General features: G+C 36.5%; 1 long non-coding RNA gene across 1 annotated transcript in view; it reads left to right on the top strand.

Moving 5' to 3' along the window:
- The window catches only part of LOC119777471, a 67,308-nt gene extending 48,897 nt beyond the window's left edge, over positions 1 to 18,411 (top strand). Inside the window, exons 2-3 of the long non-coding RNA XR_005279920.1 lie at positions 12,590 to 12,924; positions 18,237 to 18,411. This is a non-coding gene — a long non-coding RNA (uncharacterized LOC119777471). The remainder of the gene's footprint in view (positions 1 to 12,589; positions 12,925 to 18,236) is intronic.
- Positions 18,412 to 21,062: the final 2,651 nt, after the last annotated feature.

Below are 21,062 nucleotides of genomic sequence, written 5' to 3'. Positions count from 1 at the left end.
GACTGATGAAAACTTGTAGTGATGCATTTTTTTTTATTTAGCAGAGCATTTCAACTCTCTACCTTTTACATCTGCCCCTTGAAACATATTTTATGTAAATACATATTTACTGTAAATTTTCTGTAATATCAAAACAAAACATTCAAACCATTCATCTCTTTAATTTGCATTTAATGGTTAATATAATTTTTTTAGGTTTCAGGTAACCCTCCTCTGACTCACATAAATCTCTTTTAATCTACTTATTCACTTGAATCAAACCGGATTGATATGGTAAAAATTTTGAGCTCTTGATAATGTATATGTCAGTAAACAAAGCTAACAGATTTAGTGTTTATTTTTCTGACTGAACTCATAGTTCTAATACAAACACACAATCACACAGTGCTCCTTTAGTGTCCAGAGACTGTTTTGTCTGGCACAAATGCTATATATATATTAAAACTCTGTTGCAGTATATATATATATATATATATATATATATATATATATATATATATATATATATATATATATATATATATATATATATATATATATATATATATATATATATATATATATATATATATATATATAAAAAAAACTGAAAAAAACTAAAAAAAAAAAAGAAAAAAAAAACTGTTTTCTCACCCCTCGTGGGGTGGTATGTGTCATCCTCAAGCTCGGGTCCTCTACCAGAGGCTTGGGAGTTTGAGGGTTCTGCGCAGTATCTTAGCTGTTCCTAGGACTGCGCTCTTCTGGACAGAGACCTCTGATGTTTTACCTGGAATCTGCTGTAGCCACTCTCCCAGTTTGGGGGTCACAGCCCCCAGTGCTCCAATTACCACTGGCACCACTGCTGCTCTTACTTTCCACATCTTTTCTAGCTCCTCCTTCAGTCCTTGGTATTTCTCAAGCTTCTCGTGTTCTTTCTTCTTGATGTTGCTGTCGCTTGGGATTGCCACATCTATCACTACTGCCTTCTTCTGCTGCTTGTCGATCAACACGATGTCTGGTTGGTTAGCCATCACCTGTTTGTCAGTCTGGATCTTGAAGTCCCATAGGATCTTAGCTCGGTCATTCTCAACTACCTTAGGAGGTGTCTTCCATTTTGACCTTGGGACTTCCAGCCCATACTCATGGCAGATGTTCCTGTACACTATGACAGCTACCTGGTTGTGGCGTTCCATGTATGCACTTCCTGCCTGCATTTTACACCCCGCTGTTATGTGCTGTATTGTTTCAGGGGCATCTTTGCACAGTCTGCATCGGGGGTCCTGCCTGGTGTGGTAGACCCTGGCCTCTATTGATCTTGTACTGAGTGCCTGTTCTTGTGCTGCCATGATTAGTGCCTCTGTGCTGTCCTTCAGTCCAGCCTTTTCCAGCCACTGGTAGGATTTTTTGATGTCAGCCACTTCTTCTATTTGTCTGTGGTATACGCAATGCAGCGGCTTGTCCCTCCATGATGGTTCTCCTTCCTCTTTCTTGTCCTCACTTTCGGTTTTCTCCTGCCTGAGGTACTCACCAAGCCATTTGTCTGATCTTAGTTGGATCTTAGTTGTTTCATCCTGGACAGTGGTCTTGACACTCACTAGCCCTCGGCCTCCCTCGCTACGCTTGGTGTACAGTCTCAGAGTGCTGGATTTGGGGTGGAACCCTCCATGCATTGTGAGGAGCTTTCTCGTCTTGATGTCAGTAGCCTCTATCTCCTCCTTTGGCCAGTTTATTATACCAGCGGGGTATCTGATGACTGGTAGGGCATATGTGTTGATGGCTTGGATCTTGTTTTTCCCATTCAGCTGACTTTTCAGGACCTGCCTTACTCTTTGTAGGTATTTAGCTGTGGCAGTCTTTCTTGCCATCTCCTCGTGGTTTCCGTTAGCCTGTGGCACCCCAAGGTATTTGTAGCTGTCCTGAACATCTGTTATGTGGCCTTCTGGTAGTTCAACCCCCTCGGTTCTGATCATCTTCCCTCTCTTTGAGACCATGCGACCGCACTTGTCCAGTCCGAATGACATCCCAATGTCGTTGCTGTAGATCCTGGTAGTGTGGATCAGTGAGTCGATGTCTCGCTCACTCCTGGCATACAGCTTGATGTCATCCATGTAGAGGAGGAGACTGATGATTGTTCCGCTTCGGAATTGGTATCCGTAGCCAGTCTTTGTGATGATCTGGCTGAGGGGGTTAAGGCCTATGTAGAACAGCAGCGGGGATAGTGCATCGCCTTGGTATATGCCGCACTTGATGGTGACTTGTGCTATTGGCTTTGCATTGGCTTCCAGACTTGTTTTCCACAGCTTCATTGAGTTCTTGATGAAGGCTATTAGAGTCCTGTTGATCTTGTACATTTCCAGGCATTCCAGTATCCATGTATGTGGCATTGAGTCATAGGCTTTCTTATAGTCAATCCAGGCAGTGCACAGATTTGTCTGCCTGGTCTTACAGTCTCGGGTGACTGCTCTATCCACTAGTAGCTGGTGCTTGGCTCCTCTGGTGTTGCTTCCTATTCCCTTCTGGGCAGGGTACATGTATTGAGCCATGTGCCTATTCATCTTAGCCGCTATGATGCCTGACAGGAGCTTCCATGTTGTACATAGGCAAGTTATTGGCCGGTAGTTGGATGGGGTTGTTCCCTTCTGCGGATCCTTCATGATCAGGATTGTCCGTCCTTGGGTTAGCCATTCTGGGTGGGTCCCATCCATCAGCAGTTGGTTCATTTGTGCTGCGAGGCGTGCATGAAGTGCGGTTAGTTTTTTCAGCCAGTAGGTGTGGCAGGGCCTGGTGCTGTCCAGCTCTTCATACCTGCCGCTCTTTCTTGGACATCTGCCGTTGTAATGGTTACTGGTTCTTGTTCTGGGAGATTGCTGTGATCTGTGATATATATATATATATATTGTGATGTATATATATATATATATATATATATATATATATATATATATATATATATATATATATATATATATATATATATATATATATATATATATATATATATATATATATTGCTGTGATATATATATATATATATATATATATATATATATATATATATATATATATATATATATATATATATATATATACATATATATATATACATATATATATATAACACAAACGTTTGGACATACTCATTCAAAGACATTTTTTTCATGACTATGTGAATACCACTGGTTTGCTTTTTGTTGGACCATTTATTTTTCAACTTGACAATGACTCCAAACACACCTACAAGCAATGAACCCAGAACTTCATTTCTCTCATTTCGTGAAACATTGTCAAACTTGAACAAGTTGGAAAATGTTGGACTTTTGAGTTGAGTTTCTTGCTTTCGAATACATAAAGAGACTTCACACCACAAAAAGTTTTCCCTGCAACATAGTTTTAATATCATAGTTTTCTACGTCTCTATGTTTCCCTCTACATATTGACTTTTCCCAGGTTTCAGCGGTCTCTGGATATTCTCTGTAGGCTAAGCAAGTACCAGCTCCTCATCCAGTCCACCCACACAAATGAAAATACACACTCACACACACATACATGCACCCCCACAAGTAAATAAACTCACCACCCACCCACGGTGCATTAACAGTTATTTTCCAGAGGGACACCCATGGCTTCAGGGTCCAGGTGTCTCTGAAACTGCTGACCCATGTTATCTGCAAGCTTGAGCAAGCAGGCCTCTCAAAAATTAATCCTGACGCTGTCACGCTGCTCCTCTTTGCTCATACTGATGGCTCCCTTCTTGGACAACGATCCCCTCTGGATCCAAGGCAGTCGGGACTTAGATACGCTTACCTGCATACTCTAGTCCCTGGAGAGGAGCCTATCAGTTGAAAAAGGAGACAGAGTGACCAGGATTACAGCCATTTCTGTGTTAATTATAAGCTTTTTTTAATGAGAGGGAAAGGCTGGGGTAGGGATGCCAGGTGGAACAGCTGCACAGCGAAATCTCATTATTTGCGATGGCTTTAATTCTTTTATTTGTCTCATGTTTATTCATTCTTATATGTTTCATTATTTCCATTTTATTATGTTAGGGTTATAAGGGTTTACACTGGTAGACCTTCAGGCTATGTATTTGGTAAACATTTTTAAAATTTCATAAAATTATACCCTTAACTATATCAGGTTTTTGTCTTTTTATATATAGATTTTTATGCTATATTCAAAATCCAGGGTATTTAAGGTTATAGAATAGAAAAGTAGGGTATAATGGTGAATGAAAAGGAATCTGAGAAATGGTTTAAAAAAATACTCAAAAACTTAAAATGTTGTTCATACACCTCTAATTAAATTGCCTTAATAGCCTTGAATCTCTTATATCATAACTTATATATCAGGCTTCTGTGATTATGCATCTCCGATAAAAAATAATTTTTTCATTGCATACTGCATTTTTGCATGGAATATGTGAAATTTTATTTCATGCCATATTTACTTAACATGGCAGCCTTTTGAGAAAAGTACAATCTTTGTTAAAAAGGTGGACATTACAGAAATATTTAATCAAAATGTTCCTTGGTATAATAATAAAAACAAATTATATCTATTATATGTGATGTCTTTGAGATTTAACAGAGAACATTGGTGAACCAGAAGTATCCTTAATATCAAAGAGCACACAGTACAGACTGAAGATGTGAAGAAGCTTAAAAGCAGGGTTAGGGTGATCAACAATATCCCAACCTATGAACATCTCAAAAAACAATGTGTTGCTGCCATCAAATGCAATTTATGTGACAAAAAGTTCTAAAAGTTTAGGGTGTGAATACTTTTGCCCAGTATTTTCCAAAAAAAAGAAGGACTTCTTATGAAGCAGCTTTTGTGCTGCAACTCTTCACGCTAATTTAACCTACCAGATATTTTTTTCTTGTCTTTGATGAAAAATTTATGGTGGCAAAAATATTGAGCGAGAATTATGTAGCTAACGAGACGGCACTTCTGACTTTGTTTTAGGCATTGCATCAATTAGCGTCATATTTCTCCAAAGGCCATTGAATCATTTGCCTGTATTGAGCGGAGAAAAGTGTGTATGAGAGTAAATGGTGCATGGCTATCTAGCTGTGTAATTTAACATTTTTTCATATGCCTGAAGCTGCTCTGGTACATCAAGGTACTTCTCTCTTTTTAACAGCCGTGTCTGTTAACATTAAAGTACATCAACATATCTTTAAAATGCACAACTGCTTCTGACTCTCCGGGTTTCTTTTTTATAACGATATGAGGCTGAACTCTGATCAGTTGCTGCAGCAATTTATTCCTTTCTTCGTCAGATGTCTGAATTTGAAAACTCTAGCGAAAGGGAAGCATTTTCAACACATCAGCTTTTTGTATTTATTTGTCTCTTTCTTAAACCTGAACATGACTGATGCAGCAAATATATACTTCCTGGCATAAAGGTTTTCTTCTTGTTATTAGATTTTCAGTGTGTCATATGAAGAGTATCCGTTTTCTCAAAAAAATAATGGATGACAATATTTCTAACATAATACCAGAAACCAAAATGACCACAGTTTTACAGATATGACACAGTTTTTATTAAAATGCATCCCACCAGCTGATTGCTTTGTCTTTAAATGACTCCAAACTGTTTAAAAAGAGGAATAACATATTAAAAAGTATATTTCATATTTGTGTACAATACAAATGCCTCAAAACAATAATATTTAAAGTAATGCAGTGTTCTAAACAGCATGTTAAAGGTTCACCTTTACTTCATTTATACCTGCTGGAATGTTAAGTTATGCAGGGGTTCAAGACACAACTATATAAACACAAATTCACTCACACACACATATTCTAAATTGCAGGAACATATCGCTTTACAAATCAAATCAGAATCACTAAAAAGTTCCTTCCAACTTGCTAATTTCAGTAACAGCAACAAAAGGAAAACCGTTCTTAAAACCTCTTGTGCTACATTTAAAAAAGTCCCCCTTGGGGGAAGGAGCTAAAATTACTGGTAGGGAATGAGAATCAGTTTTGAAAGTGAAATCCATTGTATAGTCAGTCTACCTATCTGCTGAAGGGAATTCCTCTGCTTGAAAGGTTCCCTGTACAAACATGACATCAAGGAAAACGTTAAAACTGATTCAATAGAAGCATGATAGAACATCAATGCAGTTCGGTCAATATATATGTTGTTTTCGAAATCAGAAAGGGACAGCTGAGTTGTTTTGCACAGAGTAGCAGAGCGAGCTTTAAATGTACATTTTCATTGTGATAGTCCCAATATATTTAAAAGATATTTAAAAGATAGTATATATTTAGTCTAAGACTCTTAATTTCTTTATCTTAAATTACACTAAATCAGTTTGTTGAGCTTTCCTCCGGCAATGAAAGATCATGGCCGTTTCTCAATTCAGAAGAAATATGTATGAACTCATTTCCTTGCCAAGTATGTCCTTGAGAAGAATACAGGAAAGTATATACTTGGGGAGAAACCCACAGCATATATATATATATATATATATATATATATATATATATATATATATATATATATATATATATATATATATATATATATATATATATATATATATATATATGGGTCAATTGGAACAGAAGCATTTTTGTGACGTCACCACATGCTCAGCTTGTCTGTAGCTGCATTTCACCTCCTGTTATTAATAGTCTCTAGATAAGTTCTTTTTTTTTTTTTATTGGGGGAATAATAATTAACACAGTCAGATAAAAACAAATCAAATGAACAATTTGCCAAATAAAACAAAAAAATCACCATTAGAGCCAGCGGCCCTTCACACACGGCTATGCAGAGAGAGGGCTGTTGCAGACGGGCTAGGATTAGAACTGGCTACCATTACCCTCGGAGGTCCGCTGGTTGCCGCGGTCTCTTAACTTCGGAATTCTTTTTACTATCCATTAAATCGGTAAACGGGCCATATAGTGATGCTTAAAAGTATAATTTTCTTTCCTCAAATGATCTTAAAACATACTTTTATTGAACAACAGCAACAGAAAAGAAAACTTTTAACTTAATACTCTGAGCTCTGTGAGCGCTCCATAGCAATACCCTGCAGAGCTTCAATTTTTCCTGCATAGTATTGTCGTTATGTCACTCTATATAAAATCTGTCCCAGTAGTAATTATCATTGTTTAATCAAGGGTCATACACTCTGGTAATGATATGAGAAAAATAATTGAAAAAGGTGCTGTATAAATGAGGCAACAAAAATGGTCTTTCGTGTTTAAATTTCAATTTGTTTTAAATGGTGATAATGTGTTGTATAGTAGAACATTCTAATGTATTTGCTGAAACTGTATTGTAATTAAGCACTTAAATTACCCAGGCTACTTCAGGTTTATGAGTTTCTCACCCTCGTGAAACTTCCTCAGCATAGGAGTCCCAAACGCACTTCTGCACCTAATCTGCATTGTTCTCTTTGCCTCGCTTCTCATTCTCTCTGACTTATCAAGCTTTTTCCTCCTTGTTTCTCCATCTCTTTCTCCAACCAGATAAATCTCGCTCTAAAAAAGATGGTGCCCACATTGAAAGAAAAACTGTTTTTTTTTTACACCACACTGCTTTGTTTCTGGTTCCCATGCATGGAGCTTGTATTAGATATAAAAACTCATTCTCCTAAAATATCAAACGTTTCATTTAATCTTCCCTGATTTAAAAAGTATGGTTCTTTACAATTTGGAATTTTAATGAAACTCATTAAAATAAAAATGCTAGATGTGTTTACAGCACAAATCAAGGTTTGACACTCTATTTTTCTTTTGGCATACGTCTTTCAGGGTGCTTTCAATGGCACACTTGTTTATTTAGGAAAATACAAACAACACAAAAAATAAAAGCTGGTGTGTCAAAGTGAATTCAACATTTTTAGATATGAAAACAGATAAAACACCTTATGCATGTTTGATTTCCATGTTGCCTTTTGGCTGGGTGTGGACTTCTAAATGGCTAGATGTGGTCTGTGGGCCATAAAATGCCCAAGTCTGCTCTGAAGGAAAAATCTTTATTGATCTGCCTACCCTGAAACCACTAGGATTGTGGTGCTTCAACTGTGACGTCGCCATGAAGGGGTTTAGTTTATGGTAATTTTGGCTGAGAGTTCTGGGGGAATAAAGTAACAGAAATTTCAGCTGGTACAGTTAGACGAAGACTAAAATCAGGCTTTTATAATTTTTTTCATCATTATTTGATCATCTGAAAGCCTGTTGATAGAGAACCATGAGTTTCAGTGGTGTCAAGCTAGATCCAAAAAAGATAACACTTAAAAATCATGATTGTTTGCATACATTGAAACTGGAAAGATTAAATCCAATATGTCAGTTTGGAGTTTTCTTTTTATATGCTTTGCAGCATATGGGAATTTGTGCAATGTCACTTAATTGTAAGATTCAAATACATATTTTAAATAAAAAACCTTTAGAAGGTTAAGTAGAATTTCAGAATAGATTTACCCAACCCCCTCAAATGTGAGTTTCATTTAATTAAAGTGGTGTTTTTGTGTTGAGCCTCCATGTGTGCAGAATATTTTAAATTCCTTCCTGTTGGTATCTATCTTGTTATTCTGTCTGCTTGCTTTACTTGTCATACCCCTGCATCTGCAGCACAGAGAGGCAGGGTGAAAGAAGCATGGTATGTTGAAAACAGTGATATATGTGCAGCTGATTGAGTTGATAACCCCATCTTCAGGAGCAGCGGCTCCTGGAGGAAGGCCTGTTTGAGGAACTGGTAAGGTTGAGATACCTACCCCTTTCAGATAGTGCCACATGCAGCATCTCAACAGACCGGAAAAATGATTTTCAGTTTCTTAAAAGAACTGCAAAACTAACTTGTATTAGCTATATGTATTTTTTTTTTTTTTGGCAAAGCATTGTGGCTTAGTCCCTTTTTGTAAAAAAAAAAAAAAAAAAAAAAAAGCTTAAAAGAAGCATTTGATTTTAAATCATTCCTATTTTAATAATCCTTAGCACACATTTTAGCTTTCTTCCATTTAAATAATGAAAACCATCCTGAAAACATCCTCCATATTAAGGAATGATCAACCTTGACATCTGTTCATATAAGTGTAGTGTTTTAGTGATTGCTTTTCTTTTGAAATTCCTACGTTTCTATTGTGTACTTAATTTGGCAAGATATGTAGGTCTTCATTTCCCAGTGAAGCGGGCTACAGAAATATCAGCTCCACTTAATTGTGTGACTTTGCAGCTTGTCTATTTGAAAATAGAGATCTAAGCTTGGCAGTGGGAATATTTGTCAGCTTCTTGTTTACTAAGTTGGAAGACGAAACAAAAACAAATTTCATATTTTGCAACTGTAACACAAATGGAGTGGGAGACACCCTGAGAAACTGATGGGCCAAACTAAACATACACTTGGTGTAGTGACACTGCAAAGCAAAAGCTTTGTTATCCAGTAGAGTCTGCTTTTATCTCACAGCTTTAAACAACAGGATGTTGTATTATGAATGTAATTGAGTGGGGGTTTGAAGGACCCAAATGCAGTGATGATAGGTGAGGTGTTTTTTTGCAAGTTTAATATTCAAAGAGGTCAACAGAAGCAAAAATCCACAACAAAAATACTGAAATCCAGGAAAACACACATGAACGGCAAATAAATGCAAGGAAGTAGCAAAGAGTGCCTGAACAGAAGGAGTATATATGGGAGACAGAAACAATGGGAGGACTAATTGGCAGACGAGGAAAAGGTGTGGAAGGGAGCTAGGGGAAAGAGACTTACACAAGAGGGCAACAGAGGGTAAACAAAAAATACATAAGGACTCAAATAAAACAAAAAATAACTAGAATAACACAAAATGTAAATAAAACTAATTAAAACTCAAGGAGAAAACTTAACCAGAACCAAAACTATGACAATAAAACCTAATGTTATAAGTTTTAGTAAGAGTGCCTCATCCCTGCTCCTTGGGGTTTGGGAGAGGGCTATAACTTTTATTTTGTCTTATGGGTTAAGATGTGGCACAGAAAGGCCAGGCATCTGGTGGTGATGATGGACAGCAACCCTCTCAGGAACTACATCATCCTATTGGGGGACTTCAACAGCAGTGTTGCAGTACTCAAGACTAGTGTTGGTCTTAAGACAACTTTCTTTACTGGAGTGACCATTTCCTTCTGGTAGGCAGGCACATTTTTTACTCAGACTCCACCCTTTCAGTGAATTACAGGGTCTGAGCAGGAGAAGGCACTTCTCCTTAGATCTTAATGTCCAGAAATCATGACAGAAATAATATTTAAGTACAAAGATTGATATTTAAAAATGAATCTCAGGGGACCAGCCAAGGGCCCATCAAGGAAAGTAGGGAAATTTTGAAGGGCTACTACTTGTAACTTCAACTTCTGAAGAAAGTTCTGAATATGATATTTTGAACTCAATCCAAAGATGTCACATAGGCAGAAGGTGCAGAAAGTATGGAAAACAAAAGGTGCCACAAATTTTATTAATTAAAAAAGTGGGAATATTTCAGTTTGGAAAAGAAAATACAAACTTAGTGTAACCTGAGATGAATGAATCACATTAATGGGACTATTTTATACTAGATCAATTAATAATGAAATCACATATTTTTTTGTTTATTTTTGGTGATTTTAAATGACATATTTTTCCTAATGGTCAAGTACTAATGGCCAAGACATTTTTTTCCTACCCTACAAATCAAAGATTTGTTTGCTACAAGAAGGCCAGTCATAATGATTTAGATTTGCAAGATGATCTTGAGCTCAACTTCATGATGTGCTTTAGCAGGGGACGCAAAAAAAGATCTTACAAAATCTACATTTTAAGGCACAAATGTATCTAATATTTTATTAAAAACATGAAATGAAGACTTTAGTCTTGAGTAGTAAATACAGAAAGTTTCGTCTACTTTAGCTGAGAGTGTTTCATGTTTTATTTTTGTTATGGTAATGTTGATTTTTCAGGTTAGATTAAGGACTTGTGACATGTGATGTGTGGTGCTGGTCTTGACTCCTTCTTGTATTCCCTTGGTCTTAGGCTCAACTTGGTTTTTGTCGGTGAAAGTCTCACGGTTGACACAGTTGGCTGGGCATAGTGTTGACTTGGTCTTAGGATAGGTGGCCTTGACTACAACACTGTTTAACACCCATGTGGGGAATGACAGTAATACCCAGAGGAGCACGATTGGGAGGACTAGACTCCCAGCTCTGAATCTGAGTGCTGTCATAAATTGTTCAAAATGAACACCTTATTCAAGCATTAGGGTGTTCATCGGTTTATGGGGCACAAGAACACGATAGGCCTCAGGTAGATGATGGACTTTGGAGATAGGGTGAGGAGCTCAACCATCCAGGAGGGGCTTGGTGTAGAGCCACTGCTTTTCCACATCAAAGGTAGTCAGCAGAAGTGGCTTGGGCATTTTTTTGAGATGCCCCCAGACATCTTCCCTGGGTGCTGCTCCAGGCATATACTACCTGAAAGACGCCCGTGGGCAGCACGCTGGGGGGACTGTGTCTCTCAGCTGTCCTTGGAGTCCTTAAGCTTTTCTGTAGAAAAGCTGGAGAAGCGGGAAGGGATGGAAGTCTGGGCATCTCTGCTGAGACTGCTCCCCCATGTGAATTCTTCAAATTATGATCACATGTATTAATGCCAACTATGACCATACATAGAAAATGTAATTCTACTCCCAAAAGATGTTGTCTTTTTGATTGTTCACAAACATTTTTCACAAAATAGTGAGAGATAACAAGAGTGTGACTGTATAGAAAGATTTAGATCAAATTAAGTATTTGTCTAGAGTTGAAAGTAAGATCTCTGTATCTTATTGCTTTGTCTTCATTCATCTTGTTCGATAGGCAGCCTGCAAGAATAATGCAGCTTCAGAAACCAGCTAATTTGAACAACAATAGAATGATGAGGAAAAAGCCCTTAAATCCATGGGTAATAAGTTCTGGGTCAATGGAATCTGGGGATCTCAGGGGTGTGAACAGTCAGGTCAGTAGGGAAGCAGACTGCAGAGCTGCTGAAAGTACTGGGGGGATGAATGAGACTTTGAGGCAGAGGGTGTTAATAGAATACATTTCTTGTGGGTGAGCTCGATGAACAGACTTGGCTGCAGGGCTCACATTTAATCACTGACTTGCACAAAAGAGCAAATATCCTAAAGCCGTATCTCCTGCCTTTGATACCAGATTGTTTTTAGGAATTAATACAAAAGACTATTATGCTGCTTTAGAAAGGATTCACAAACAACACCCATTGCCTCATTAATATATTCACATTGACATAACTTGACTTTTTTAGTGCTGCAGTGAGTCTTAAAACTGAAAGCATAATATCATCGGTTGTTTTTAGACCAAACACTCTCTGTGAATATTGCTCTTAGATGAAGTTATATTAAGAGAGAAAACCAAATGAGATTCTTGTAAATCATAAAGTCGTACTTTTATGGCAGTTTATTTTGATGTTGCAAAAAAAGGAGACTCAGTTCAGGGTCTTGCACAAACAATTTATTCTCATTGTTTTTTATGCATGTAGCATTCCAACTATCCTGAAGCAAGTTTATGTTAAAAAATTTTACAACTCTCTGGTCACATACTTATATCTCTTTCATTTCTTTTCTGTTTTGTTTTGTTTTTTTCTCCTCAGGCCCTTTACAGCTCCCCATGCTGGTTGGACCTTCCCCTGTTGGTACTTGAGTGAGTGGGCGCTTGACAGAGTTAGCACCTCGAAGGTGCTCGCTGCTGCAGGAGGTGTGACATAGTCCCAGCCCGCGACACATTGATTTGTACTGGATTAAGCTATTGCATGATGCTGCAAGCAGAAGGCTTGGCACAGGCAATTTACAATTCCTGCCAGATCTAACATCCTCAGACGCCTCCTCTGTGCTTGGCTAAAATCTTCTAGGAAAGGACATCCCACTGTCATCTGCAAGTCTACTAACAATATCACCCAAAGGGATGACTGGAGTTGACCCTACACAGGTACAGTGTTTTACATATGCATTTTTCAAAAATGGGGCTTTTGCTTTTCTCTAGCAATGGGCAAGAGGCATAATGTACATTAAAAATCTAAAATCTGATGCTGTGAATATTTTCATTTGGGCTTCCATTTGTTCAAAGTGGTTAGAACAATTAAATGTTTTTATCATTCTATTGAAATCCCAAAATGATATTTTTTTTCCAAATGAGATTTATGTGGAAGAAAAAGCAGGTCAAAAGCAACCCTTTCACACTCATTCTCATTTTAAATCTGTAATAATTTTGCAACTCTGTTTATTGTTTTGTCTTTGTTAGCTCTAATAGTTAATGTTAGGGGATTGTGTAAACATCTAAGAGAGTTTTTGCATTTACTGGTCCTATCTGAACACCTCTTAATTACAAATGTTGTAAAGGTGCATAACACAGGCACTTGTCTTGCAAAGGCCTGATAGGGAACCTGTAAGCTGTGAACATGGTCTTTGTGAAGCAAAACCAGTTTAGTAAGGCAAATAAAGAATAAAATAGATAGAATTATTATTTATTCTGTCGGAAAAAGGCTTCTTGATGATATAAAGGTGTCTGCGTTTTAACAGTGCTCATGTGGATTTAGAAAGGACTTCTGCTTAGAGGGCTGTAGAGCTGAACATGAGCAACAGCTCATGAGATACGCTTTAAAATCCAAGCCTCAATATCGGCTAACATCAGAATCGCTTAGAGAGTTTGTCCCTTTAAAATGTAGTCAAAAGAACAATCTGGGGGGGGCATTTGACACAGATTTAATGACTTTGTTGATGACACACATCGTTGGCTTGTCCTGCAGTGCTGGCTGGGTTTTAAAAATTTAAAGAGGCGTAGGATATTTATGACTATGAATTGTGAAGGCTAAGAGGAAACAAAGAGGCAGCCCTTTGTTATGGTTTTAAAGAAGGACATTTATTTCTGACAGATACCTTATTCTCTGTAAACATTAGATGTCAAATAAACTTTCACTGTTTTCCAGACCAAAGGCACACATCGACTTTTTTGGATATTATTTACATGTCCTGCTACCTAAGAATTAGTTTTGTTCTTAAAATTGATGCCACTTATTTACAGCACTTAGTTCCAGTCCCAGTATTCCATGGTCTACAGTAGTTCAGTAACTGTTTTAAGAATTGCAGGAAGTCATGTAGTCATGAGCGCTGACACTGTTTCTCTAAACAGGAAAACATATTTTGTCTCAGCTTCAGCAGGTCAGTTTAAACATGCTGTTCCAATGTGGGTAAGCTGTGTTGATGTTATGACAATGGATCCAGTAAAACATGCACAGCTTTATCTCCCATTTTTACAGATATTTCTGACGGGAGAAAAAAAGGCTACAGTCGTCAATAAACCCTCATCTTTCTCTGCTGATGGTGTCTCCATATGGAGTTTGCTGAAGTGCCAGCCTAATGTTTCTCTCTGTTTTGATGTTACTTTTGGATGATTCAGCTCTTTACATATTTCAGCGTGGTTCCAGTTAATTGGGTACATGAAAAGGCTTTTTACCTGCTTCATAAACTCAGTGCTTTTCTTTGAACGTCTTCAGTTTCATAACAGGTTTTTCAACTGCTGTCTATGTAGCTTAAAACACAAGTTTGTGAGCCGTTTGCATGAAAAAGGCTGTTGAGTTTTAGATTTTGGCAGTGGAAAATAATCTACAAAAACAGCAAGTATCAGGAGGTGATTTTAATCAGGATCATTTAAACATTCTGAGCAGAAATCTGGTAGATTTCAGATCAGCGCACACAGATATACAGTATATATAAGTATAGCAAGAAAGATCAGAATCCAAGCAATGCTATAACAGGTAGATCAAAGAAGCAATTAATATAGTGGTTATAAAATTAATACATGAAAAAAGATCTGCTGAGAAGCTAAACTGCATAAATAAATTTGTCTAAAAAAGAATAACTATAAAGCTATGACCATAAGGCTAACTTATTTAAATGTAGTAGGTCTGCCCTACTACCAACCAAGCTTAGCTTGATCCTTTCCTCTACCTGTATCTCCCAGAATACAATGTGGCCCTGAAACAGAGTTCAGTGGAATTATTCATGATTTCATCAACATATATTTTATTGATATTGATCAGATGTCTATCAGAATATCTCTTAATTTCCGGCCAAGCTCTGTTGGTACATTAGAGCGTTGAAACTAGAGAACAAAACTATTGGGGTAAAACAGAACTATATAAGCAGAGAATGTAAATATAAAATCTGTAAAATGTAAACTAAATTACAAAATGTTAAAAGCATTTTTCATCATAGTTTGTTCTGTGCTTTCACGGTTATCACTTTCTGTGAATTCATCTGTGAAGCAAAGAGAGGAGGGATGGATTGTTGTGTTTTTATTGCCTGCAATCAAAAGCAATTACATGCACTATAATGTGGGAAAAAATACTTACAGCCTTGTTAACCAGTCCATATCAAATGCAGAGCACAAAGACAAGATGGGGATTGAAGTGTGAATTTTAAAGGAGGCTATAAAAGCTAGTTGGCTTAATAATTTTGTAGAAATTCGAAGAGTAAAGTTGGATCTCTCTCGCATACAGGCCGGCGTCAAATGTGTTTGCTTCCACTTGAACAGAACACAGTTTTTGGCTGATTCAAAAAGAGGCTGGAGGATTGCAGGCTGATTGTTTAGGACCTTGGCAAACCAAATGAGCCTTTTCCTTTTATTTAGAAACATCTAATCAAACCCTAATTGTTATGACCACCTGTGAAACCGAGGGTTGTTGAGTTTTGCTCATCTGTTCCCTCATGATAATCTCATCATTGTCACTGACTTCAGTCCAGTAAGTGGGAACCAAACCAGGAACACAGGAAACAGGGTGACAGATTGCATTCCATCAGATCATGGTTTCCAGTCGGATGCACATTATTGTTTGAGCCATGCTGCTGATCTGCAGGTTTTCTGCTTCCAGTAGGAGCATGGCATGGTGTCTTTGACACAGCTATTTAACTGGTATTTTAAAAAAAAAGGTAAAAACTGACTTTTGGCCTGTGTTTTTCTTTACATTGCCTTGTTTGTGTCTATTTAACTTTTCATTTTTTCTCATGAGAACAGTACATCTAGAGTTGTTTAATGGATTTAATGAAAGTCCATCAGAAGGTGGTCCATGACTGAAAAATAGAAAAATAAAGATGCTATGTCAAGTTCTTCTAAATAAAATGAAGTATGTAATTGTAGTGGTCTCCTTTACTCTAACAACCCTTAAATAAAGACTGTATAAGTGCGAAAGCTTAAAATTGATAAAGCACCTAAAAGAGATCCAAAACACAGGTTGATTGAATAGCTTTCAGCCATATTCTCCAAGTCTGATATTTACAGACAAGATTCATAAAATAAATAAATAAATAAAAAACAGAAATTATTTTCTAAAAAGTCCCATAAACAGTGTGCAATGAAATCCTTTGGGGTAAATAAAATGAAAGGTGCAACCTTCAGATGAGAGAAAATGCTAACTTTCTTTTAACTTTGTGTGCAGTAGAAAATGGTGATGGCAGCAGTATTCTGTGGGGGTGCTTTTCTCTTCAGCTGGTGAAATAAGCAGTTGAAAGTTGAACGGAAAATTTACGAACCTGAATATCAATTTAAAGGGTTTGAGGTGGAGAAGAAGCTCATTTTCAAACAGCACAATTACCCTAAAATAAAAGACAACACATAGAAACCAGATTAGAAATCAAGGGCAAGACTTCAGAAATCCAGTGAAAAGATGCTGTCCATCCGATTTGTCTAAGCATGAGCTATTTTAAAGATTAACGTTGCTTAGTGTTGTTTTCCGAATTGCAGTTAAAAATTGTAACTGTATGACAATGGAGGTAACATAAATATCTATCTTTGGGTGTTTAACAAATAAACACTGGCATGCTGCCAGGACATACAGTACCTGTATTGTTTTTTTGTTGGGGTTTTTTAAACACCATGTTTCCTAATTAGCCTTAATGTGCTCAGTTACTGAGAGAGACCTGCTTGCCCTGTAAATACTAAAATGATGCTGGCTGGAGGCAGGATGTGTTGCAGATGCAGTCAGGTATGCTTTCCAAACACTGCTGCAAGAGAAGGCTACTAATCAGCAACCAGAGATGTCTAATTGGCGTATGGATCTGCAAGTGTCGGGGTGAATTGTTCAGTCAACCGAACAGAACACATTTAGGCTATTAAAATATGAGACAAATGCAACAGTAAGAAGAAGAGAAATTACTTTAATTTAATTCTATGTTGACTACATTTTTAAAATAAAGATCCAGCAGACCTCTGGGGGTTGAAATCCGCTTAAAGGTATAGCAGATTGCCAAATCTTGAAATTTTGGCTTCTCTGAATTTATTTCTATAATGTCTTAGGAATAATGCAGCGCATTTTGAAAAAAAATTGGACCATCCATCAATAGCAGTGTAACTGGCCACCCACTTGCAGGCACTAAGCCATCATTAACTCAGCATAGTTTTTCATTAAATGATATTAAACAACATGATAGCACAGAAAAAGGCATTGGAGCCAAAATTTTAGTCTCTCCAAAGATAAGGCTGCAGTAATTCAAAGCTCTGGACTGTAATCGATGCTTCATAAAAAAAAATAACTCTAATCCTCTCTATGGTTTATAATCACTAAAGAAAAGCTGGAAAAAAAGACCTTGAAATTTAGATTAAATCATATTTCCTTTATGTAAATACTGACACCAGTGTCTTTTATTTTTCCTATTTTGTGAGAAAGATGAATTTTCTGCTTTGCACATTAAGTGTTTTCATGTTGGGCTTCAAGCACACAAAATTAGAAGAAAAGAATCCTCCTGGGAGCCCTCTGTTCAATAGCAGGTCAATTAAAACAAATTCCTCAATACCCAAGTGCTACAGCAGAACAAATGTCTTTTTGAACAAATCTGTAAAAACACCAAGGCTCCAAGAGCATCAGGTGCTAACAACTCCTGCTGTTGGTGTAACACAATCATGAATCCCAGAATAATCCCAAGTGCTTTGATTATTTAAACGTAGCTAGACATGCGAGTCTAACTTTTACATGCAAATACCTAATGATTCTGCAAAGTCAAAGGCTTCCAGGTTGGCCAGGTAGTAGAAGAAACATGTACATTCTTCTACTTTGTGCAAACATTAACCTGAAATCGGATAAAAACGTTGCCAGTAGTATCTCAGTTTTATCCATAAAGGCAATAGTCTGAGTGACATTCTCCCCTTCTCCCTTATGATCAGCCCCTTCCCTCCTCTGTTTTTTCTGGCTGGGGTCTCTGGATATATTTCTTATTAATATAGTGATGAATTTCATTTTATTCTCACAGGATTAAGAGAGGCAGCAATGGGCTGGACTATGACTCTGAAAGATGACTTTGGGGTCAGCGGCTGGACAAGGCACACTGGGAACTTCCTCAGTCTCTTCCTCCTCTTCTCATCGTTATTTTCTTTTCCAGCCCACTCTGACATTTTGCTTCCCAGAGCCAATCATTTCTCATGGAAAGCAGGTAAATATCTTTTATTAGCATTTTGCTAATTGTTGCATCAACATTCCCATTCACTTTCTTTTGTCCTGATATACATAAGTGTTCTTAATACATTTTAATACCTTTTCAAATCAACATGATCACATTTTTTTCACATAAAATTCATAGGACGTGATCCTCAAAAGGTTTGGATGTATGAAAACATGTAAATTTAATACCACATGGAAAGCTGATTAACTAACCAGGTGGAATACTAATAACTTGTATAAAAGAAGTGGACCAGCAAGAAATGATGTTATTTGTTTGTTTGTCTTCATGGTCAAGCTGACCATATACTGATGAGCACAATGTACAAATCATTGCAAAGAAGATAATATATAAATGTATTTCTTCACCACCTGCAAGAGACTGAATCATTTTTGCTTTTGTTTTTTTGCCTTTAGGTTTTCCCAAAATAATAAGAGGCAACTATTTTGGGGAAAATCAATTTTGGTGAAGCTATTCCTTGAACTTCAGTATATAGTTGAAGCTAATTAACAATTATGTGACCTATAAAGATAATTGATTTGGTTCTATATAGCTGTATTACATTTACAATGTCTTAATATAATTTTACACCACACTTTTTCACACTATTATTTGTGTAACAGTTCAAATGCTGTGTATCCTTTATTTACTACATTACAATTTGGCATCACTTTGTGTTGGCTTATTACATAAGATTCCAATAATGTGTATAGATGATTGGGGTTGTGACACTTAAAGAAGGAAGTTGCTTAAGGTTTTTAAATATTCTAACTGGGCATTGTATCTTATCTGTCCAATGTATTGTTGGATGTAGTTTGTGAAATATGCTTATAGCTTTATCAAATATTAAAGTAGTTATCATTTAACAACTTTCTCTTAATTAATTGAATCTGTAAAGATTGAATATTTGAACACAGACATTAACCTATTCAGATTGGATACACCACATAGGGTAGACAAGTAACTACTTCTTCTAGAAAACAATGATGTCATGTTGTAGGTAAACAAAAAAAAAAATCTCTTCCTTTTCACAGCAACACATGCTACAGGGAGTATAATCCTCCTTTTTCCATACTCAACATAGAGTGTGTTAATCCTAGTCAGTCTGACATCCTCAAGCCCCCACATCCATCCACCTTGATGTTAGACTTATAACACTCTTTATATATATATAATATATATATATATATATATATATATATATATATATATATATATATATATATATATATATATATATATATATATATATATAAATATATATATATATATATTAGTTCATGCTCACTCAAACTTAAAAGTGACAAGCAGGACAAAATACATGGGGTGCATCTTGCGAAACATCTAAGCACGTCAAGTTATCATCTAGTTTGATAAGAACTTTTACACTGCTTTTATTTGGACATGCGTTAATGCATAGTGTATATGTACACTATAGATTCACAGCTCTTATTTTACATATTTGCAATACATTAATGGAAATAATATAGCTGTTTTCTTTTATTTCCTTTTCCAAAGATAAAATACCGGAAGAATACAATGCACAAAAACAAAGTGTAAAAGGATTGGTTTTAAACTTGTATGTACAGTAATAGATCAAGCTTTCTGTTCATATGCAAAAAAAAATTTTTTGGAGAACTGTATTCAAAGATGCTGTCATATTCCAATTTTCTTTACAAAGAATTTTGAAGTAAGTTCTTAATTCTGTCTCTCCTCGCCTTAAAAAGCTCAATTGTACATGCATTTGCAATGGTGCCTGAGCGGGAAAACTTGGCCTTCCCACACAAAGGCCCCGCTTGCTGTGTGATTAGCACTTTCATTTCTCACTCTGTGGTTGGGTAATGACACTGCTCATGTGATAAAGAGATTGATTAATTTCACTTGAAGGTGCTTGTGTTCAAAAAGGATGTAACCGGGACACCAAGTGTGAAGATTTGACATCCTTGCAGAGCTTAGATAGTTTAAGAGTTTTGTCTTGACTGGAAAAAGAAAATCAATTTAAAGTCAAGAGAAAAAAATTGGTATCCCACTTATGTGTGTCTACCCACTGGGAATCTATAAGAATGGAAACAAATGGTATTAAAACTTTTTGAAGTCAAACCCCAAAACAAACTTCAGTCAAATGGTGCAATGCAGTTACTGAAGCTGTGTAGTGTTGCAAGAGAATGCAACAGATTTTTTTCTTTATTATGTTGGTTTTTTGCGCTTTTTTTTCTTATTTTTTTTTGTAGAATTCCACAATATTTGATGGATAAATATTTTAGGAAGTGGAATGACTTTGACCATTTCTAGATTTCCTATGATGCAAGCCAACATTATTACGATTATACATTTACTTTGATGAAAAAGTCAAATCAATGTCATTTTTGTTTTTGAATAACCTTAAGGGAAATATATCTATCCTGGCATATATTGTCTTTTTTCAAATGAGAAAAAATGTAATATCTAAGTGAAGAACAATCTTTTCCCTAAATACCTTGCACAGTATGTTTTACTGAACATATTCTAAAGGAGGTAGAAGACTTCATTATGGACAACATAAAAAAACTGCCACTAGATGCAAGGCAGCCAAAGCAAGGTGAAAATAGATAAAATAATATATACATATTTAAATGCACCGTTGAAATACAGTATTACCAT

This window comes from Cyprinodon tularosa, unplaced genomic scaffold (genome assembly GCF_016077235.1).
Source record: "Cyprinodon tularosa strain WSP-4 unplaced genomic scaffold, ASM1607723v1 ctg124, whole genome shotgun sequence".
Classification (NCBI taxonomy): Eukaryota; Metazoa; Chordata; class Actinopteri; order Cyprinodontiformes; family Cyprinodontidae; genus Cyprinodon; species Cyprinodon tularosa.
The sequence above is the reverse complement of the archived record's forward strand: the minus strand, read 5'-3'. Positions and strand labels throughout refer to the sequence as shown.